Source organism: Podarcis bocagei (genome assembly GCF_964188305.1).
Source record: "Podarcis bocagei genome assembly, chromosome: 4".
In the NCBI taxonomy this organism is placed as follows: domain Eukaryota; kingdom Metazoa; phylum Chordata; class Lepidosauria; order Squamata; family Lacertidae; genus Podarcis; species Podarcis bocagei.
In genome coordinates, this window is record NC_138128.1 from 102357964 (window position 1) to 102379721 (window position 21758).

Here is a 21758-nt window from a genome sequence, read left to right on the forward strand (position 1 = left end):
TGACTGGTCTGACCATCGCTCCTCCTGGTTGGAAGATGGCAAGTTCAAACAGTGGATCATGCAGAGAAAGAGTAGGTCAGGTACTGGAGGCTTCTATCATCCTGCAGCTACTCAACTAGCATTTCTTATGGCATGCTGGTGTGCCCTGGCATAGTTTGAGAATTAGTGGCTTAAGGCGTTAAACAAAAATAGATAAATCTGAAGTATAGAAAATTCTGGAGATTAGGAGAAATTGCCATCAGTGCAAGCAAGGCACAATGTAGGCAAATGTGGAGCATTGTGACACTCTTCATATTCTTTGAAGGTACCCACAAGTTTCTACTACAAAGAAATTAAAATACGGACAGATATTTGGACACTTGAAGTTATAACAAAAACCTTTCCTAGAAAGATGCTGGTCTTTATTTCATCATTGCAAATGAGTTCGTGAAAGTTATTAACCCAGAAACATTTTTACCAGCCTACCTGCCCACGCTAGCTTGTGACAGTTGCTTGTGACACACCAAAACTCTGGCAAAACCAGGTGGTTTATCAAAGCTTTCCTGCTTGATCCTTAGAAACCACAGCTGACCAGGCAAATTACTATTTACAAGCATGCTTAATTTTAAAAACAAAATTATTTCACATATTTCACATGTAAAGAGTGTGCTTCCCCTTATACTGGGCTGATAAGGGTAACCTGGGCAGGCCCAAACAGAAATTGTACGCAATAAAGTCAGTTGTGTATGCCCACTTCTGCTTAATGCAAAATCTCTTCCTGGAGATATTTTGCTCTTACACATTTGGGGATTGTAAACCTTTATGCTCTGCTTGTGAACACCCAAAGGCACCTGGCTAGCCACTGTACAAAAGAAAATCACCTTCAAAGGGGAGAAATTGAGTATAAATATCCCTTCCTTTGAGCATCTCTCACTCTTTCATTCTGACTCATCCTGGACCACTAAATTTTCTGTGAGCTGGCATGAAAGGGGACTTACTCTCCCCCTTAATGTGGCATTTGTTGCAAAGGGAACTAAGGTGAACAACTTAACAATCATACTCAGTTTCTGCTACACACAGGTCAGGCTTAGCTTCCCCTTCTGAACAGAGCAAAATTATCGCATGTGTCCACATTTCCTGTCTTACTGAGGAGTCCTGATCTGCCCTAGATTGCAGCTTGGGGAGGGGCAGCAGACCTTTTCCTGTTTAACCTCAGCACGCCTAGGCACACTGTGGTTCAGCATGGGTGGGTATGGCCTCCCCGTGAGGGAGCCAGTCAGAGAGGAGAAGAAGAAGAAGAGGAGTTTGGATTTGATATCCCGCTTTATCACTACCCGAAGGAGTCTCAAAGCGGCTAACAATCTCCTTTCCCTTCCTTCCCCACAACAAACACTCTGTGAGGTGAGTGGGGCTGAGAGACTTCAAAGAAGTGTGACTGGCCCAAGGTCACCCAGCAGCTGCAGGTGGAGGAGCAGGGAATCAAACCCGGTTCACCAGATTACGAGACTACCACTCTTAACCACTACACCACGCTGCTCTGGCTCTTCTTGGCAGGGCCTCAGAGTGGACCTGATTGAAAACTTCCTCTGCTGGGTCCTAAGAAATAAGAGGAGGCCTGCACCTACTCTCTCCACCTTTGTTCCTAAGGGCTTTGCCATCACCTACTCCTTTACTCCATTTGTAGTTTAACCCAGTGGGGTCTCTTTTTAGACGTGTATGCCACCTGCAACATTGCTATAGAGATCAGTTGGTCACGGGTTTTCAGGACCAGGGGTACATTTTTACTCACAAATGGACTGACTATTGCTATGCGGAGTTTGTGCCTGTTTCATAGCAATAGCACATATTTGCATTTTGTTCTTTATTCTATGTATGTCACAACTTGTAAAGTATGGGTGAGTTTTTCTCTCAATTTTGCTGCTTTCTCTTTTTGTAAACCGCTTTGAGATTTTTTTCAACAATCAAGCCATGTATAAATTTTATGAAATAAATAAATACATACATACATACAGGTGGGATAGTCATTGGGCTGGATCCTTAGGAGGGACAGAGACAGGGACACCTTGTCCCACCCCAATGCTAGATTAAGGGATCTTGGAGGGTGGCGCTTTCTGTCCAGAAGTCCAGCTCAGGGGCTGACAAGCCATAATGCACCTTTACCTGAGGTTGCCTCAAACGGGCCACTGGAAGCAGTGCAAACTGTTGTGGACCCTAACATTAGGCAGCCTCTGTGGGCTGACAGCACACTGACCATCCCTTGGGCTGCTCGATGAAGTGATCCATGCCAATGCCAATGCCTCTTCCCTGCACTCAATTCAGCTGTCACCTTATTTCATCTCGGAACTGGCTGTTCTATTTCTGCTCCTCCTTGTTTTTACAGCATAAGGGCCCACAATCAAGCAATAGCAGTGTCCAATTTGCAGGATTTCCTTTTCACAATCTTGTCTTAAATGCAGTAATTTGGGGTTTACAGGAAAGGTGCCCTCCTCCTCCTCCTTTTAAAAAGATCAAGCTTCTATTTCCATTCTGTGTCAGGAATGGACACCTCCCTTGATGCAAATAAAGATAGAGAAAATCGTTGGGGTTAAACCATTCTCTGAATTCCTCTCTTGGCTTGGGAGGAATGGGCCCTGAGGTCTGGCACTCGCTTCTTCATGGAATGCAAGAGCAGGCAAAGGCACTGGATGCAGAAGCACGTTGTCTGCTGCAACCCTCCGACTCCATTTCTGGAAGCAGAGGTTATCCTACTAACTGGATTTTTTTAATTGGCTTTAAAGTAATGGCACGTGCTGGAAAGAGATGTGACTGTAAACTGCAAGACATTCAGCTGAGATAAGATTTTATTTGGTGCGAGAGATGGCTGGGGAGAGGGGAGCCCACGGTTTGTTTATTTTAAGCTTCTCTTTATATTTATGATTTGGCAACTCTCTGTGGAATGTAAGCTAAAAAATATTTACGAGTGAGGAGGGAATAATTGGAGTTATACTGAGATCAATACAGCAATAATGGAGACTGTATGTGACTTGAAATGAAAAAGGAGGGCGAGGGGGAAGCTCAAGTATGAATATGATAGGAACATAGAGTTGTTCCTCCCACCTCCACTTAAAACATCGAAAAAGAGATTTGTTTGTGCTTCTGACGGAATATAATTAAAGATAAAGGATAATTGGCTATAAATCTCAGCTGTAAAGATGAAAAGAATCCATGGGAAATAGCCCACTTTCCTAGGCTGAGGGGGGAAATGGCAAAGATCTGCAACACAGTATTACTAGTGAGACAGAATGGCTTTTAGCAGGCTGTCGCCTGTTCTGAGACATCGAAGCAAAAGGGACGGAGAGCTAAGACCTTTGAGAAACTTCCGAGATTCAATTCTGCTACAAGTCATGATGGGAGACAACACTGGGAAAGTGAAAGAGACAATACCATAGATGGTCAGAAGGAATCTCTATGGACATAACAGTTTTTCAAAGAGGGACAAAGATGAAAGCTGTTTCCCAGTTCTGCTGGATCTCTCAGTGGCTTTTGACACCATCGACCAGGACATCCTTCTGGATCATCTAGAGGGGCTGGGAGCTGGGGGCACTTTTATACAGTGGTTCCGCTCCTTCCTCCTGGGCCGTGTTCTGAAAGTGGTGGTGGGGGATGAGTGTTCGGACCCCTGGGCTCTCACTTGTGGGGTGCCCTAGGGTTCTGTCCTCTCCCCCATGCTTTTTAACATCTATATGAAGCCACTAGGAGAGATCATCAAGGGGTTTGGGCTGAGTGTTCATCAGTATGCTGATGATACCCAGCTCCACCTCTCTTTTAAGTCAGAACCAGTGAAGGCAGTGAAGGTGCTGTGTGAGTGTCTGGAGGCGGTTGGAAGATGGATGGCAGCTAAGAGATTGAGGTTGAATCCTGACAAGACAGAAGTACTGCTTTGGGGAGACAGGGGGTGGGCAGGTGTGGAGGACTCCGTGGTCCTGAATGGGGTAACTGTGCCCCTAAAGGACGAGGTGCGTAGCCTAAGAGTCGTTTTGGACTCGCAGCTGTCCATGGAGTTGCAGGTGAATTCTGTGTCCAGGGCAGCTGTCTACCAGCTCCACCTTGTATGCAGGCTAAGACCCTACCTGCCCGCAGACTGTCTTGCCAGAGTGGTGCATGCTCTAGTTATCTCCCGCTTGAACTACTGCAATGCACTCTACGTGGGGCTACCTCTGAAGGTGACCCGGAAACTACAATTAATGCAGAATGCAGCAGCTAGACTGGTGACTGGAGTGACCACCAAGACCATGTAACACTGGTCCTGAAAGATCTACATTGGCTCCAAGTACGTTTCCAAGCATAGTTCAAAGTGTTGGTGCTGACCTTTAAAGCCCTAAACGGCTTCGGCCCAGTATACCTGAAGGAGCGTCTCCACCTCCATTGTTCAGCCCGGACACGGAGGTCCAGCTCCAAGGGCCTTCTGGCAGTTCTCTCACTGCAAGGTGTGAGGTTATAGGGAACCAGGCAGAGGGCCTTCTCGGCAGTGGCACCTGCCCTGTGGAACACCCTCCCATCAGATGTCAAGGAAATAAACAACTATCTGACTTTTAGAAGACACCTGAAGACAGCCCTCTTTAGGGAAGTTTTTAATGTTTGAAGTTTTATTCTGTTTTTAGTGTTCTGTTGAAAGCCGCCCAGAGTGGCTGGGGAAACCAAGCCAGATGGGCAGGGTAGAAATACAGTGGTACCTCAGGTTAAGAACTTAATTCGTTCTGGAGGTCCGTTTTTCTTAACCTGAAACTGTTCTTAACCTGAGACACCACTTTAGCTAATGGGGCCGCCTGCTGCTGACACTCCGCCACCATGCGATTTCTGTTCTTATCCTGAAGCAAAGTTCTTAACCCGAGGTACTACTTCCGGGTTAGCAGAGTCTGCAACCTGAAGCGTCTGTAAAAGGTGCCACTGTAATAAATTATTATTATTATTATTATTATTATTATTATTATTATTATTATTATTATTATTTTCACACACAGGACTGAACAAAGATAATATTTTGAGTTCCTCACTTGAAGTTTTATAAATTTATATAATATAACAATACAAATGGAAATCATTAATTATGCAGCTATTGATCAAGGGATTATTATTATAACTGAAATGTAACTAAAATTAATAACATTATGGAACACTATGGAGCATAAGATCAGAAACGCACCCAATCCCCCACGCAGGAGCCACTTTAACCAAAATGTATTAACTGGAAGTTGATTGGCATTTGAATAATTGTATTAATTGGAAATTAATTGATATTGTTTTAATTTGGCTATTATTGGGGGAATATTGGAAAACTAATAAAACTTTATTTTGGGGAAAACCCTCCCTGTGCAGAATTTTCCATGCCATACAGAAGGTTTGAAAACCAGCCTGATGTCTGTGAAAACTGAGGTGATACACAGTTCCAACATGAGGACCAACATCAGAATGATTGAGGTGGACCCCTATAGTAAGACCAGAGATGTAGCCCTTAATTGCAAAAATGTGAATAATAAATTGATTAGTCGTACTGTTCTTACAAACAAAATTTCTAATAATTAAGTGCCTCAAAGTGACTGACACAGTAAAAATAGAATGACAATGACTCTAAATTAAGAAAAAAACAGCAGTAAACAAAATAAAATACTGATCCCACAATATATTTAGTAAGTCCTACCAACCCAACTCACAGAATAAGCACAACAAAGACTGCTGACATAAATGAGCATCTAATGCACAATATGTAGGCATGCACATAGCATAAAATTCACAGGCACACAACAGTTCACATGCATGCACTGGGCAATTTTTAATTAAATAAATAAATAAATAAATAAATAAATTTACATACTGCCCTTCATCTTAACATCTCAGGGCAGTTCACAAGATAAAAATACAGGATAAAAGCACAAAATAAGTAGATTAACACAACAACAACAAAAGCAAAACAATAATCTCCACTCCCACAAACACATTTAAAATAGAACATTAATAAGCCCAAGGCCTGGTGGAAGAGGAATGTTTTCATCTGGCACCTAAAAATCTATAATGAAGGCGCCAGATGAACCTCCTTGGGGAGAGCATTCCACAAACGGGGAGCCACAGACTTGATTGGGAATCAACATCAAGTCTAAATCTGACTGTGTACCTCAATACTAGGCCTTTGCATATTTAATTCAAACACTGCATGAGCGAGTATAACATTTCAGATAAAGTTACACCAAACACAAAGATGCCAATGAAAACAGTAGCCTTATGTCTCCTCTGTATTCTACTTTAACATCTAAAGGTAAAGGTACCTGTCAGGGACTCAGGAACAGAGGCACAGGGGAGAGAGGAGATGGAGAGCGAAGGGGAAGAATCTGAGGGCAGCGTAGGGGAATACGACAGTGACCTGAGAGATTCCATGAGCTTCTCCAGCGAATCAGAAGATTCCCAGAAGGAGGCGCCGATGGTCAGGGCAAGGGGGGTGCCAGGGGGGACACACCAGAAACGAGGGGCCAGCGGGGACTCCCAAAGCAGCAGCGGGAGATCAGGACCAGCTTCCCCACCAGAGCAGAGTGGGGGGGAAGAGTCCCATGTGTCAGGGCCAGCGTCTCCTCCAGCAGGGAGAGAAGATGAGTCAGGGCTGACCACGCCTCCATCGGAGAGTGAGGGAACGGAAGGGAGGTCGGGTCCAGCTAGCCTCCCCGAAGGGGGAAGCAGTGACAGGAGCAGTGTAACGGTCAGGAGGAAGGTTGCCGGCTGGGCGCGCGCGCCAAGTTCAAATGTACAGGCGCGCGGGACAGCAGAAAACCCAGATTGGGAACCAGGTCCTAAAGCCTGCCGGAGGCAGGGGGAAGACTCAGGGGACTCAGCGTCAGAAGAGTCTAGGAAGGGCGAGACCCCAGCGGACAGGCGGAGCCAGAGGAGGAAAGAGCAAAGGAAGAGGTGGAGCAAGGCTAGAGTCTTAAACTGGTGTCTGGGGGGAGGAGATTCAGACGGAGCTTCGGCGGTCTAGAGTTTCAGACGTAGAGCTGCACGCTGCGGCTGTCAAAGTGAAAATGAACTTCAATAAAGACTTTTGTATATAACGACGAACTGGCGTTGGTCCTTTGTGAGCTGGGACCTTGGGCAGCTCTGACAGTACCCCTGCCCGTATGGGCCAGTCTTGACAGACTCTAGGGTTGTGCGCCCATCTCACTTAAGAGGCCGGGGGCCAGCGCTGTCCGCAGACACTTCCGGGTCACGTGGCCAGCATGACGAAGCTACTCTGGCGAGCCAGAGCCGCACACGGAAACGCCGTTTACCTTCCCGCTAGTAAGCGGTCCCTATTTATCTACTTGCACCCGGGGGTGCTTTCGAACTGCTAGGTTTGCAGGCGCTGGGACCGAACTACGGGAGCGCACCCCACCGCGGGGATTCGAACCGCCGACCATGCGATCGGCAAGTCCTAGGCGCTGAGGTTTTACCCACAGCGCCACCCGCGTCTTAACATCTAGGGATGCCCAAATTAGTATATCACACACATATATGCAGCATAATTGTACATCCCAGACTTGGGAAATCCACATACTAAGCATCTTTATGTGAGAGAGGAACAGAGTAAGACATAGGCCCACCATTTGGAGCTATAGCCTCATGGCTGGCATAATGCCCTGTTCTGGACTACGTGGTACAGCTTAAAGCTCATGAAATTAGATTCCTGTATGCAGTGTGAGTCTCAGGTCTGAAAGTACTATGCTGGGTTCACAGTGGTGATATATATGCTCCATGGCTATTAGAATATGATAGGGAACTAACAATTGTTTCATGATGTCTGCTGGCAGTGGCCAGGGGTGGAGGAAGGAGGGTGCGGTGGGGGAGGGTCACCCCGGGTGTCACCACTGAGGGTGATAACAAAATACTGGGCGGCACTCACTGCAGCGCCTGCAGCGCGCCCAAGCCACAGGTCTCTCCCAACAGTCCGCCCACTGCCTCCCCCCCAGCTGTAGTGGGAGGAGGCAGGCAGACTCCTCAGAGGCCCCGTGGAGCGCCCCACCCCACGGGCAGCTGGCCCCGCCCCTGGGCACAAGGCACGCGCCCCACCCCAGGCACCTGATCGGCTTGCTCCGCCACTGGCGGTGGCAGCAGGATTTCGGTGCATCATTCTTTCATTTTGCCTTTCTTCAAATGTTGATAAAAGTCAGTAGAAGTGTAACTGAGCTAGAAAGCAATAGGTGGGCAATAGTTTACCATTTTGTAGTGTTGCCTTACGTCTGGATTTTCCTGGACATAGCCAGCAAATGGCCCTCATTAACAGCGTCCAGGCAGAAATCACTAAATTGTCCGGGAAAATCTGGATGTGTGGCAGCCCAACAACTACTTTAAACAACTACTTTGGCCAAAAAAGCTAAGCACTTTTGTGTCCGGATTTTCACTGTTTGCAATATGGCAATCCTACATCTTGTAATCCTGAAACCCAGTAAGCTCCTACCACTTGTAGGAAGTGGGGAGCAAGAAACAGTGTGATTCTAGTCAAATGCAACAATCTGGCATGGTAATGATGTAGGGATCCTGCTTGCTCAGCCAAGGGAATGAAGCAAGAAAGAAACTTCAAGGTTTTACTATTGCTTGTGATAAATAAGCATAGAGGAAGTCTGAGAATGAGGTAAATAAGCAAGCAGAGACTGATGCAGAGCTCACATTTTCACTGCTGCCACACCCTGGGAAAGATCTTCACTGAGTTATCCACTATGACCCTTTTCCTGGTCAGTCACCAGCAGTTTGGATACCAGTGTGTATGTGAAGCTAGGAATCTTTTTTTGCCACAGGTTGTAAAATGTTTCAGTGGAAGGGAATCTTCTATTGGGCCTGCGGTCTTTGTGACGAAAGGGTGTTTAAGATTTGTGGTGCCTTATAATATCTGTTTCTTTGCGCATATACCCATTGAACAGAGAAGGAAGCAGCTAAGCATCCCAAAGAACGTGGGGAGGAGGCAAAACATATACGCCACCTTGAACTCTGTGCAGAAAAGGTAATAAAAAGATGTAATAAAAATAGAAAAAGAAATAAAAGGAGCGAGAGTCCTCAAAGCAACATCCCCCAATGAAAACCACGTGCCTTCCTTTCAGCTCTCCTATGCTCCTCCTTTCCAGTCAACTGCAAGACAACAACAAAACTCTCAAGAATTCTGGGTCTTTTGCTGGCAAGAAGTTTCTCTCTGGCTCTGACATAGGCAAGGGTGATATGCCACAAATTCGAACAACTAATAACCAGCAATCATCAAAGCTTCTATATACATAAAAAAGAATCTCGCCAAGAGGGTCCATTGTGATAAGAAGAAGAAAAACATTTGGCAGTGCAAGCCAAACACTTCATCTGCCATGCTGGAGGGGTTTGGATGAGGTGGAAGCAGCCCTCTGCCCACGTGTGCCAGGCTCTGCCAAAAGGGTGGGAAGGCGGAAGCTTCTGCCAATGATACCCCCGCCAGCAGTAGCCAGCACACACCCCTGAAATTCAGGGCTTTAGGGAAGGGGCGGAGTTGGGCTTGTCAAGGATCCACTGGGAAGTTGTGGCACGGGTCTGATCACCACTAATATGCTGACTCTTCTCCACCACCAACTTGATGACAAGAGCAGTGGGACCCTGGATAGGCTGCTGGCTCCACCAGCCTGTTAAGACCCACTGCTGTCTTCTATGGATTAGAAAGAATGAATTGGGGACGCTGGGGCCAGTGGAATGGATATTTCCTCTCACATGACCTCAGGCAGAAGAAAAGACTTGTGGGAGGCAGGCACTTCCTTCTCAGTTTTTCGGACTCGGCAAACAGCAACGTTTACCGAAGCACCAGAAACAAGAAAAGCATCCTGCCTCCCTTCCTGGCTCACAAATCAATAAAAATAGAAGTGACAGAGTCAACAGTACCCCTCCTAAAGGAAAAAAATCAGTGTGACTGCAGACCATCATAGGGAGGGTTCCACTGTCCCCAGCATCCCACTCACAAATCTACACTTCAGGTAAGCCAATTGTTCTATTTATTTAATGGGATGCAGGGAACAGTAGATTGGGACATACCACAGCGCTTCCCAATAACTGGGTGGGTCCACACTGCTGACACACCGATTACAAAACTTGACCCAACTGAAGAGAAGAGCCATCTCTTTCTGGAGAGATTCTGAATGGGTGCCTCCTTGACTAGGTATGTGGGCCTTCATTGTTACATTGTCTGTTTGATGAAGGATGTGATGGAGTTGAAGACAAGAGGAGAAGCGAACAATTGCCAGTCTGGCTGCTCTCAACTCTAGCTCCATCAGCTGATGGAGTGAGTGGCCTCCAAGCTTGACCACAGGCCTTGAGTGTAGAGATACTGACAATGGGCACCCCATCCTTGTAAACTGGAGTCCGTGGTTATCTGACTGCTGCACAGATTTCTGAATGGAGTGCCTTGCCGAAGATTGGAGGTTTGCACCCAGCACAGAATGGACAGCTTAAGGTAAGAACAAAGACCTGGGGTGGTTGTGAATGATTGTCCATTAATGGAGAAGTAAAAACCACTGTAGGGTATTTCTGAGAGGCTGACACGCAGAGTCCTAGAATTATTGACAGATGTTTGGCCATCATCTTTTTTCTCTTTAAGATTGCATCTGCTGCTGCAGAGATTTTGCTGATCCGCTCTGGTGAAGAGCCACGAGACCTGACCTGCATCTAGCAGGGCTCTTAGGTGAATGAGCCTTTGTGATGGAACCAAGCAACTTTTTTTGTAGTTGATCAAGAAGCCGTGAGATTGTAATGTCTTGTTTTTTTATAATTTTTTTATTGGTTTTTCACAGTTTTTATGAACACAAACATTACACAATACAAACAAACACATAAACAAACATGTATAATTTCGAATCCTTTTTTCTTAAACCTTACTTCACCGACTTCCCCATACCTCCCCTTTCTGCAGCCCAATTTCCAAATTTGTTTCAGCAAATCCTACCCCTTGGTTTTATCAGATTTTCCCTTATTCTTTTCTTTTACTTAATCTTTTACAGCTGTAATCCCCTTTTTTCCAAAACCTCAACATTTTAGCATTCCTTAATTTTACAATGTTTCTTAAGATAAATTTTAAATTTCTTCCAGTCTTCATCCGCCGTCTCTTTCCCCTGGTCACGGATTCTGCCAGTCATTTCAGCCAGTCCCATGTAGTCTATCACCTTCATCTGCCATTCTTCCAGAGTGGGTAGATCTTGTGTCTTCCAATACTTTGCAATGAGTATTCTTGCTGCTGTTGTAGCATACATAAAAAAGTTCTGTCTTTCTTTGACACCAATTGGCCGACAATGCCCAAGAGAAAGGCCTCTGGTTTCTTAGGGAAAGTACATTTAAGTACCTTTTTCATTTCATTATATATCATTTCCCAGAAAGCCTTAATCTTCGGGCACGTCCACCAAAGGTGGTAAAAAGTACCTTCAGTTTCTTTGCATTTCCAACACTTATTATCAGGCAAATGGTAGATTTTTGCTAGCTTGACTGGGGTCATGTACCACCTATAGATCATTTTCATAATATTTTCCTTTAAAGCATTACATGCCATAAATTTTATACCGGTGGTCCACAACTGTTCCCAGTCAGCAAACATAATGTTATGACCAATGTCCTGTGCCCAGTTAATCATAGCTGATTTCACTGTTTCATCTTGTGTATTCCATTTCAGCAACAAGTTATACATTCTTGACAGATTCTTAGTATTGGGTTCTAACAATTCTGTTTCTAGTTTTGATTTTTCCACCTGGAAGCCAATTTTCCTGTCCTGTTTATAAACCTCCATTATTTGATAATAATGGAGCCAGTCTCGTACTTTAGACTTTAATTTCTCATAACTCTGTAATTTCAGTTTATCTCCCCCTTGTTCCAAAATTTCACAATATTTTGGCCATTTGGCCTCCATGTTAACTTTTTTCACAGCTTTAGCCTCCATTGGCGACAGCCACCTTGGGGTTTTATTTTCCAGCAAATCTTTATATCTGATCCAGACATTATATAATGCTTTCCTAACAATGTGATTTTTAAAAGCTTTATGCGCTTTAACCTTATCATACCAAAGATATGCATGCCATCCAAATACATTATTAAAGCCTTCCAAGTCCAAGATATCTGTATTCTCGAGGAGCAGCCACTCTTTCATCCAGCAAAAAGCTGCTTATTCATAATACAGTTTTAAGTCCGGCAGGGCAAATCCCCCTCTTTCCTTTGCATCTGTTAAAATCTTGAATTTTATTCTGGGTTTTTTGCCCTGCCAGACAAATTTCGAAATGTCTTTCTGCCACCTCTTGAAACAGTCCATCTTGTCAAGAATTTGCAATGCTTGAAATAAAAATAACATTCTAGGCAATACATTCATCTTAATAACTGCAATTCGGCCTAACAAGGAAAGCTTCAATTTTGACCATATTTCTAAATCCTTTTTAACTTCTGTCCAGCATTTCTCATAATTGTCTTTAAACAAATTCACATTCTTAGATGTCATATTAATCCCCAAGTATTTCACCTTCTTAACCACTGTCAACCCTGTTTCATTCTGGAACCTCTCCCTTTCCATAGCTGTTAAGTTTTTCTCCAAGACTTTAGTTTTTTGTTTATTCAACTTGAATCCTGCAACTTGACCAAATTCTTGAATTAGCTCTAAAACCCTTTTCGTACTAGTGTCTGGCTCTTGTAAAGTAAGTACCAAGTCATCTGCGAAAGCCCTTAACTTATACTGTTTGGCTCCGACCTGAACCCCTTTAACCAGCTGGTCACTTCTAATCATGTTTAGCAAAACCTCCAGGACTGATATAAAAAGTAATGGGGAAATTGGGCACCCCTGTCGTGTCCCTTTTTCTATTTTAAATTCTTCTGTTATCACATTGTTTACAATTAGTTTAGCCTTTTGTTCTGAATATATTGCACCCATACCATTCTCAAATCCTTGCCCTACCCCCATCCCATGTAGATTCTTCTTCATAAAACTCCAAGAGATATTGTCAAAGGCTTTCTCCACATCCACAAATATCAGAACTGCTTTAGTGTTTATGTTCACCTCTAATAATTCCAAAATGTCTATTATGTTCCTCACATTCTCTGACAAATATCTTTTTGGGAGAAAGCCTGCTTGATCCTTATGAATCTCTTCCACCAATACTTTTTTCAATCTTTTTGCCAAAATGTCTGCAAAAATTTTGTAATCCACATTCAGTAATGATATAGGGCGGTAGTTCTTAAGCTGAGTCTTTTCAGTCTCTGTTTTCTGTATGAGTGTAATATACGCTTCTTTCCACGATTCTGGTGCCTTTTTCCCCTCCAAAATTTCATTGCAGACTTCCTTCAAAGGTTGTAACAACCACTCCTTCATGGATTTGTAGTATCTGGAAGTCAACCCATCTGGTCCTGGAGATTTGCCCAATTGCATGTTTAGAATGGCACCTTCTATCTCTTGTTCACTTATTTTCTGGTTCAGGTCTATTTTACTTTGATGAGAGATTTTTTGTAAACCAAATTTCTTAAGAAACTCATCTATGTCCCTTTCATTCTGCGGCCCTTGTGAATATATTTTTTTGAAATAACTCTGGAAACAATTTCTAATCTCATTTGGCTTGAAAATGTTCTTTCCTTCCACCTCTAGGCTTGTAACCGTATTTAGTTTTTGCGTTTTCTTCAATTGCCAAGCCAGAAGTTTACCACACTTATCCGCAGATTCAAATGTCTTTTGTCTCATTTGTTTAATCTTCCATTCTATTTCTTGGTTCATCAATTCCATATATTGTGTCTGATGTAACTTAATTTCTCTCAGAATCTTCTGGGACTTTGGTTTAGATCTCAATTTCTTTTCTCCTTCTTTTTATCTTTTCCAAGATCTTGTCCTTCTTCTCATTTTGAATTCTCTTTTTTATTGAATTTTGTTGTATTAAGAATCCTCGCATAACAGCTTTACTCGCGTCCCAGATTACTCTTTTTTCCACCTCTGTTTTTAAATTTATTTCAAAATAGTCTTTCAAAGTTTTTTGGGCCTTTTTGTAGACCTCTTCATCTCTAAATAAGGTGTCCTTCATCCTCCATCTAAAGGAGCCAGCTGTTGTTAACTTCATCTCCATCTTTATGGCATTGTGGTCGGAGCAGGTTTTTGGGCAGATTTCCACTTTCTTTATCTTTGGAGCCATCCCACTAGTGATCCATATTTGGTCCATTCTAGTCCATGTCATCATAGCTTCAGAAAAGAAAGTTCCCTCTCTCTCGAGAGGGTTCTTTGTTCTCCAAATGTCAATCAAGTCCATGTTTTCAGTCATTTCAAAGAAAGTCTTTGGTAGTCTCCCATCTTTGGAAACTACCTGTCTTTGTGATTTGTCCATATTTGTAGAAACTACTCCATTCATGTCTCCCATCAAGATTAAATTGTAATCCAGATAGTCCAGTAAGATCTCGTGCAGCTTCTTAAAGAATTCCGACTTCCCTTCATTTGGTGCGTAAATTCCTAATATCAAATTTTTTTCTCCTTGAACTTGAATTTCAATTGCCAAAAATCTTCCTTGTTCATCTTTAAACATCAATTTCGGAGAGAATTTTTCCTTTGCATAGATTACCACTCCTCTTTCTTGACTTTATCAGATGAAATAAATTCTTGTCCTAATCTTTTGTTGATGAGTAGTTTTCTATGCAATCTTGTCACATGAGTTTCTTGTAAACATATCAAGTCCAATTGTTCTTTTTTCAATATATGAAAGACATTTCGCCTTTTCGGGGAAGGTTAAGGCCACTACAATTCCAACTTAGAAGTTGCAGAGCCATCCTGTTGCTATTTACTTTTCCCTCCCACTGCTCCAAGTAGTTGTTCACCTTCCGTCGGTGATTTCAATCCAAATGTTAAGTTCAAAATGTCTGTTGCTTCCTTTACTGCTGGCGTTGGTTCCACTTCAACCACCTCTTTCAAAAGATCTTCCCCGTTATCTTGTAAGAATTGCTCTTTGTCTTGGACAGATCTTATTCTGATTTTCCTCCCTTTGTATTTGAAGGATAGGCCTTGAGGAAATTCCCACCTGAAGGGTATTTCGTTCTTTCTCAATAAATCGACCAGCTCTTTGTAATGGGCTCTTGCATCCAAAATATGCTTTGGTATATCTTTGAAAATCTCCACAAAAGAATTTTCAATTTCCAGAGTTCTTTGAAAATGCAGATTCAATATTTTATCTCTTTCTTCTTTTGATCTTAAAGTTATCAAGCAGTCCCTTGGCTTCTTTCTGTCTTGTCTTCTGCCCAGTCTAAACGCAGACACTATCTTAATTTCTTCCTTCTCCAACTCCTGTTGCCAAAAGTCCGAGAATTGTTTAGAAAGGAAGTCCACCAGGTTGTCTTTTTCACTTTCAGGCACTGCTCTCAATCTCAAATTTCTCTCCTTCCTTTGCATTTCGAGCATGGACAAAGCCAATTCATGATCTTCTAACTTTTTACAGACTGGTATTATCCTTTCCTGAGTGGCATCTGCAGAAACCTTAGCTTCTTCTGCGATCTTTCGAGTAGTGGCAGAGTCCTCTAGAAGTTTATTAATAGTCTCTTTATTTGAAGACACCCTCTTGCCAAGTTCATTCACACTTTGCGTGTTCAGATCAAGTTTTGCTGAGAGCTCTGCCAATTGTCTACTATTGTCCGCACCTTGTTTTGTCAGAGATTCCAAAGATTCATTTATTTTAACTAAAGCTTGTGTCACAGGGTCTGTTGACATTATTGTTGTTTTTGTCTGCCCAGTTGCAGCTGCTACCACTGGTGTGCCTGGTGGTGTGGTTGTAATGTCTTGAGGGTGATGTGCAAATGGAGATGAGCCTGTTGAAGAGACGTTGCCCGGAGGAGCACGTGGTTTAGAATGGATAAATATGAACACCTTGTAGATGCAGGTGTGCCACTAGGGTCATCATTATCTTCGAGAAAATTTGGGCAAAGAGGCTAGACCAAACGAGAGAGTCTGGAAGTGAAAATGATGCTCGCCTATGGTGAACCGTAGATACTTTTGGTGATCTGGATGCATTTGAACATGGAAGTATGGTTCTCGAAGATTGATGAATGAGAAAAAATTCCTTCCTGTAGCACCTTAAAGACCAACTAAGTTAGTTCTTGGTATAAGCTTTCGTGTCCATGCACACTTCTTCAGATACACAGTGCATGCACACGAAAGCTTATACCAAGAACTAACTTAGTTGGTCTTTAAGGTGCTACAGGAAGGAATTTTTTTTATTTGGACTATGGCAGACCAACACGGCTACCCATCTGTAACTGTGATGAATGAGAGTCGCTGATGTGAAGAGCCTCCCTGATGGAGGTTAAGGACTCCATTTTGAATTTTTTGTAAGCAACACAACGATTTAGGAACTTCAGATTGAGAAGCGGCCAACATTTTGGTGCCTTTATTTTTTATTTTTTTTATTGACACCATGAAGAAATTTAATAGAGGCCCAGGAAGCATTGGTCAACTGGAACTGGTACAATTGCTCTCATTTCCAGGAGATGACTTACGTATTTCCAAACTGCTTGTAAGCAAGTTTTGTTCTTAGGTAAGGCAGAGAGTATGAAACATGGAGGGACTGAGATGAGGTCTATAAAATAACCTTCTGAGAAAACTTTTAACACCCAACAATTGTATACAGAACTTTGCCAAGCGGAGGGGAAATGGGATAGAGGACCTTCTACTTGGGAGGGAACCCCGTCATTGGGTTGTCTGCTTGTTGAATTTGGAATTGAAGGAAGGGTGGTGCTGGGAGCCCTGGCAGACTTAGGGCCTCAGTCTGAATGACTGTGACTTAAATCTAAAATCCCTTATTTATTTTGGTTTCTAAAGGAATGAAAGGATTGAGCCTGTGAATAAGGAAAGTAGCGTGTGGACATGTGCCTATCACCCTTTTGAGATACTAGGATTTTGTGTTTATCCTTAGACTCAATCAACACATCTTTGAGAGCAGCTTCCCCAATTAACCCCTATTAAAGGACACAGTAGAGAGGTTTACTTTGTACATGGCATCGGCATGCCAGTTCTCTAGCCAAAGCATGCAGCACGCCGCTATTTGAGAGGCCATAGCTCGAGTTGTAAATTGCAAAGCATCCATAGTTGCGTCTGCCATAGTTGCGTCTGCTTGTTAAAGTATAAAAATAGTTTGGTGATAATTTTTTGGGAATATATAGATATATATATTTATATTTTTGCAAGACTCAAAGACAGTTGCTAAAACTAAGGAAAACTAGGGAAAATATAGCAACAATAAAATGAGATCAAAACTGAAAATTTATCTGAAGAAGCAGGAGAGCCAGGAGAAACATATTGCTGAGTCAGGCAGGAGAAAATACTGAGGAGGAAGTGCCTGTTTCCCACAAGTCTTTGGTCCTGCCTGAGGTCATGTGAGAGGAAATACCCAATCCACTGTTCCCAGCATCCCATGAAATAAATTCACACCCTTAGCTGTTAAATTAAATCTAAGACTAAGGAAGATGCCATCTTATTGTTTGATGGGCATAACACAGCTCTTGGTCATTAACATTTCCACTTATTCTTTTTTTGTAAACTGTTCTGGGTATTTAATAACCCCAAATAGCAAAAATATTCAGAAGGAAGCCCTGCTAAGTTCAGTGGGATTTGCTTCTATGTTTGTGTATATGGAGATTCTGGGTTTCAACATTTGAGTGTCTTCTAAAACCTTGATAATTCCACAGCCTCCCAGGAAGCTGTATTTCTGTGATCTGAATATGCTTTGCTTAGGAAGGGAACAAGCATGCAGAGATGAACAGACACCTTATTATGAAGGAAGTAATTCATAGTCCAAAGATACTTGCACTGAATCACCAATCTACAGTAGAGGCTAACTGAAAAGAGATAAAGCCAGAATAGAGAATCATACAGAGACACAGTGGACACTTGGGACTCACATTAACCATAGCCTAATTGATTTCTACTTCATACTGTACAGTAAAGACATTTACAGATAGGTAGCCGTGTTGGTCTGCCATAGTCAAAATAAAAAAATTCCTTCCAGTAGCACCTTAAAGACCAACTAAGTTAGTTCTTGGTATGAGCTTTCGTGTGCATGCACACTTCTTCAGATACTGAAGAAGTGTGCATGCACACGAAAGCTCATACCAAGAACTAACTTAGTTGGTCTTTAAGGTGCTACTGGAAGGAATTTTTTTATTTTGAGTAAAGACATTTGTAACTTGCCTGAGAAACTTGTCTCCTGAGAAATCTCTATGTGGGACAAGAAGCTACAGTTAGAACTGGATATGGAACAACTGATTGGTTCAAAATTGGGAAAGGAGTACGACAAGGCTGTATATTGTCTCCCTGCTTATTTAACTTATATGCAGAATTCATCATGCGAAAGGCTGGGCTGGATGAATCCCCAGCCGGAATTAAGATTGCCGGAAGAAATATCAACAACCTCAGATATGCAGATGACACAACCTTGATGGCAGAAAGTGAGGAGGAATTAAAGAACCTTTTATTGAGGGTGAAAGAGGAGAGCGCAAAATATGGTCTGAAGCTCAACATCAAAAAAACGAAGATCATGGCCACTGGTCCCATCACCTCCTGGCAAATAGAAGGGGGAGAAATGGAGGCAGTGAGAGATTTTACTTTCTTGGGCTCCATGATCACTGCAGATGGTGACAGCAGTCACGAAATTAAAAGACGCCTGCTTCTTGGGAGAAAGGCGATGGCAAACCTAGACAGCATCTTAAAAAGCAGAGACATCACCTTGCCAACAAAGGTCCGTATAGTTAAAGCCATGGTTTTCCCAGTAGTGATGTATGGAAGTGAGAGCTGGACCATAAAGAAGGCTGATCGCCGAAGAATTGATGCTTTTGAATTCTGGTGCTGGAGGAGACTCTTGAGAGTCCCATGGACTGCAAGAAGATCCAACCTATCCTTTCTGAATGAAATCAGCCCTGAGTGCTCACTGGAAGGACAGATCGTGAAGCTGAGGCTCCAATACTTTGGCCACCTCATGAGAAGAGAAGACTCCCTGGAAAAGACCCTGATGTTGGGAAAGGTTGAGGGCACAAGGAGAAGGGGACGACAGAGGACAAGATGGTTGGACAGTGTTCTCGAAGCTACAAACATGAGTCTGACCAAACTGCGGGAGACAGTGGAAGACAGGAGTGCCTGGCGTGCTCTGGTCCATGGGGTCACAAAGAGCCGGACACGACTAAACGACTAAACAACAACAAACTTGCCTGAGACCATGTATATAAATATTAGCCCATGTAATTATACAGTGGGCGTTGAAATCAGTGTTATGCATTTGAGTTAAATTCCCAAAAATATTTGTTCCAGGAAATAACTTTGGAGCAAAGTATTATCTACCATACAGACCAGACAAAAAGGTTATCACATTATAAAAATGTGCATGTAATAAAAATTAACTTCAGCTCTGATTTAGAAGAGATATGAGAAGAGGCATTAAAATAAAATGGTAGATTGAACACCCTGATCGAAAGGGACTATGCCGTCTGCCCAAAGTTCAGTGTTTTCACACATTAAGAATGCAAATGAATTGTTGGTTAGCCTAGTGCAGTGTTTCCCAACCACTGTTCCGCGGCACACTAGTGTGCCGCGAGATGTTGCCTGGTGTGCCGCGAGATGTTGCCTGGAGGGAGGCGGGCGAGTCGAGCGGCGAGAGGTGGGGCGGCGGCGGCGAGGAGAGGCCGCCCAGCGCGGGGCTCTCGCCGTCTGCCTGCCTGGCTGCCTGCGAGCTCGGCGGGCAGCGCCTCCGTCCGCAGCGCCCGCCTCGCGGCTCTCATTCCCTGCCAAAGCTCACCCAGCCAAGCCGCGCTCTCCTTCCTGCCTCGCTTTGCTGCCTCCTCCCCCCCACCCCCAAAGCTTGGAGGTTCCCCGGCAAGGGGGAGGGGAAAAAATTGAAACTTACACTTTCGTGCGTCCCTCCCGGCGTGACGCTGCGCGCCGACGTCACGGGGCTGTAATGGTGGTGTGCCTCGAGATTTTTTTCATCAAACAAGTGTGCCTTTGCCCAAAAAAGGTTGGGAAACACTGGCCTAGTGTGCATGAACTATTTCAGTCCCAGTAACTTCATCTACTGTACAAGCTCAAGCCATTAGCTCTGAAAAAGCATCATTCCAACTCCTCCAGGACTTTTCTAATGTAAGTGATCTGAGAAATGCATACTTAAGAAGGTCAAAGGTCAAGACTGTAAATAAAATATACAGTGGCACCACAGGTTACAGACGCTTCAGGTTACAGACTCTGCTAACCCAGAAATAGTGCTTCAGGTTAAGAACTTTGCTTCAGGATGAGAACAGAAATTGTGCTCCGGCGGCGCGGCAGCAGCAGGAGGCCCCATTAGCTAAAGTGGTGCTTCAGGTTAAGAACAGTTTCGGGTTAAGTATGGACCTCTAGAACGAATTAAATACTTAACCCGAGGTACCACTGTAGGTGCAAAGGTTGCATGCTTCATTAGCAGTTGATGTGCTGTTTCTGCCTTGGGTACTCTCAGTGCTTTTTCCCTGGGGGAACTCAAGGATCAGCAGTACCAGCACCTTTTTTACTAAAAGAAGAGTACACGGTGCTCTTTAAGTATGTGCAAATTTTAGCATAACTGCAGACAGTAATGCAACTGGTCACATAGAACACAGCACATGTACCACCGAACACCAAATGTGATGTATGCATTGACAGAGTCAGCATACCTTCTGATTGAAAACTACAATGCAGAGAAAGTGACGTCTGAAATTGTATACAAACACTTAGACAATTTCATAGGGGAGCTTATGTCCCTTTGCTGTGTTGAAGCAAAGGGACATAAGCCATTTTTCAAGGAGCCCAGCTGGAAAGTTGTTTGCTTTCTTTCTCAGATCTTGTTAATTGTTTTACACATAAATATACAACTTTTTTCTTTTCAGTACACAGCTTGTTTCAGGTTATACCAGTTTTCTTTTAAGCAAGACAGAGTTGCATGATCAATATTCTGGATTCTAGTTTTTTATTACAGGGCCACAGCTGTTTTTTCACAACTCAGCCAATAGCACTACATTTCAATGACTAAACAACCAGGCCAGGAATGCTGCCTCAGTCTCAACCAGTGTCTGGAGTAGCTTTCTGAGAAACATGCTGCTCAAGGCCCTAGTATAATTCCTGAATTCACTGTGCATAATGATTTGTGTTGCTGAATTTATAGTGTGTGTGTAATGATTTTTAAACACAAACGTGTGCTGCGTGAACATGTGTAATTTTAAAAATCTTGGTTGTTTGATTTTTCATTATGTTATGTTTCATCATTGACACCGCTTTTTGTATAACTTTATAAGAGTTATAACTTTATAAGAGTTGTATAACTTTATAAGACTTTGTATAACTTTATAAGAGTTGCATGCACGCTTCCAAATCAAGTGTGATTTGACGTTTTGTTTCTAAAATCTTGAAAACATATGTTGAAAATACACATGCACGACAACTATGCTTCAATCTCACCTTCTAAAATAGGCACCTCTGGAATGCATTGGAAAAATTACTGAATGCCATTTCCTTTTAAAACAGAGCAAGATAAAATGTTCAGGTGAAACAAAGTGCTGCTTTGAGGTGGAAATGCAGCCACGAAAGTCACACTGTCTGTCGCAGTACCCCAATATGGACAAAAAGATCATTGTAAGACGGAGGGTCTGGGTTTAACATTGGGCTGCTCCACCCATTCTGCAGCCCTTGCTTCAGGTGGCGGAAGAGTGCCAGCTGGCCCAGCCACTGCTGCTGGGTGAACCTCCCCCAGCCCAGCCCCTCAGGTCCTGGTGGCACCTGCTGCCACTTCCCATTAGGGGGA

At 43.3% G+C, this 21758-nt stretch overlaps 1 protein-coding gene across 6 annotated transcripts in view; it reads right to left on the bottom strand.

The window, feature by feature from the left end:
* Window positions 1-21758, bottom strand: part of LOC308585396 (potassium voltage-gated channel subfamily KQT member 1-like) — a 395874-nt gene that overhangs the window by 187482 nt on the left and 186634 nt on the right. The gene's annotated exons all lie outside the window — the stretch shown is intronic.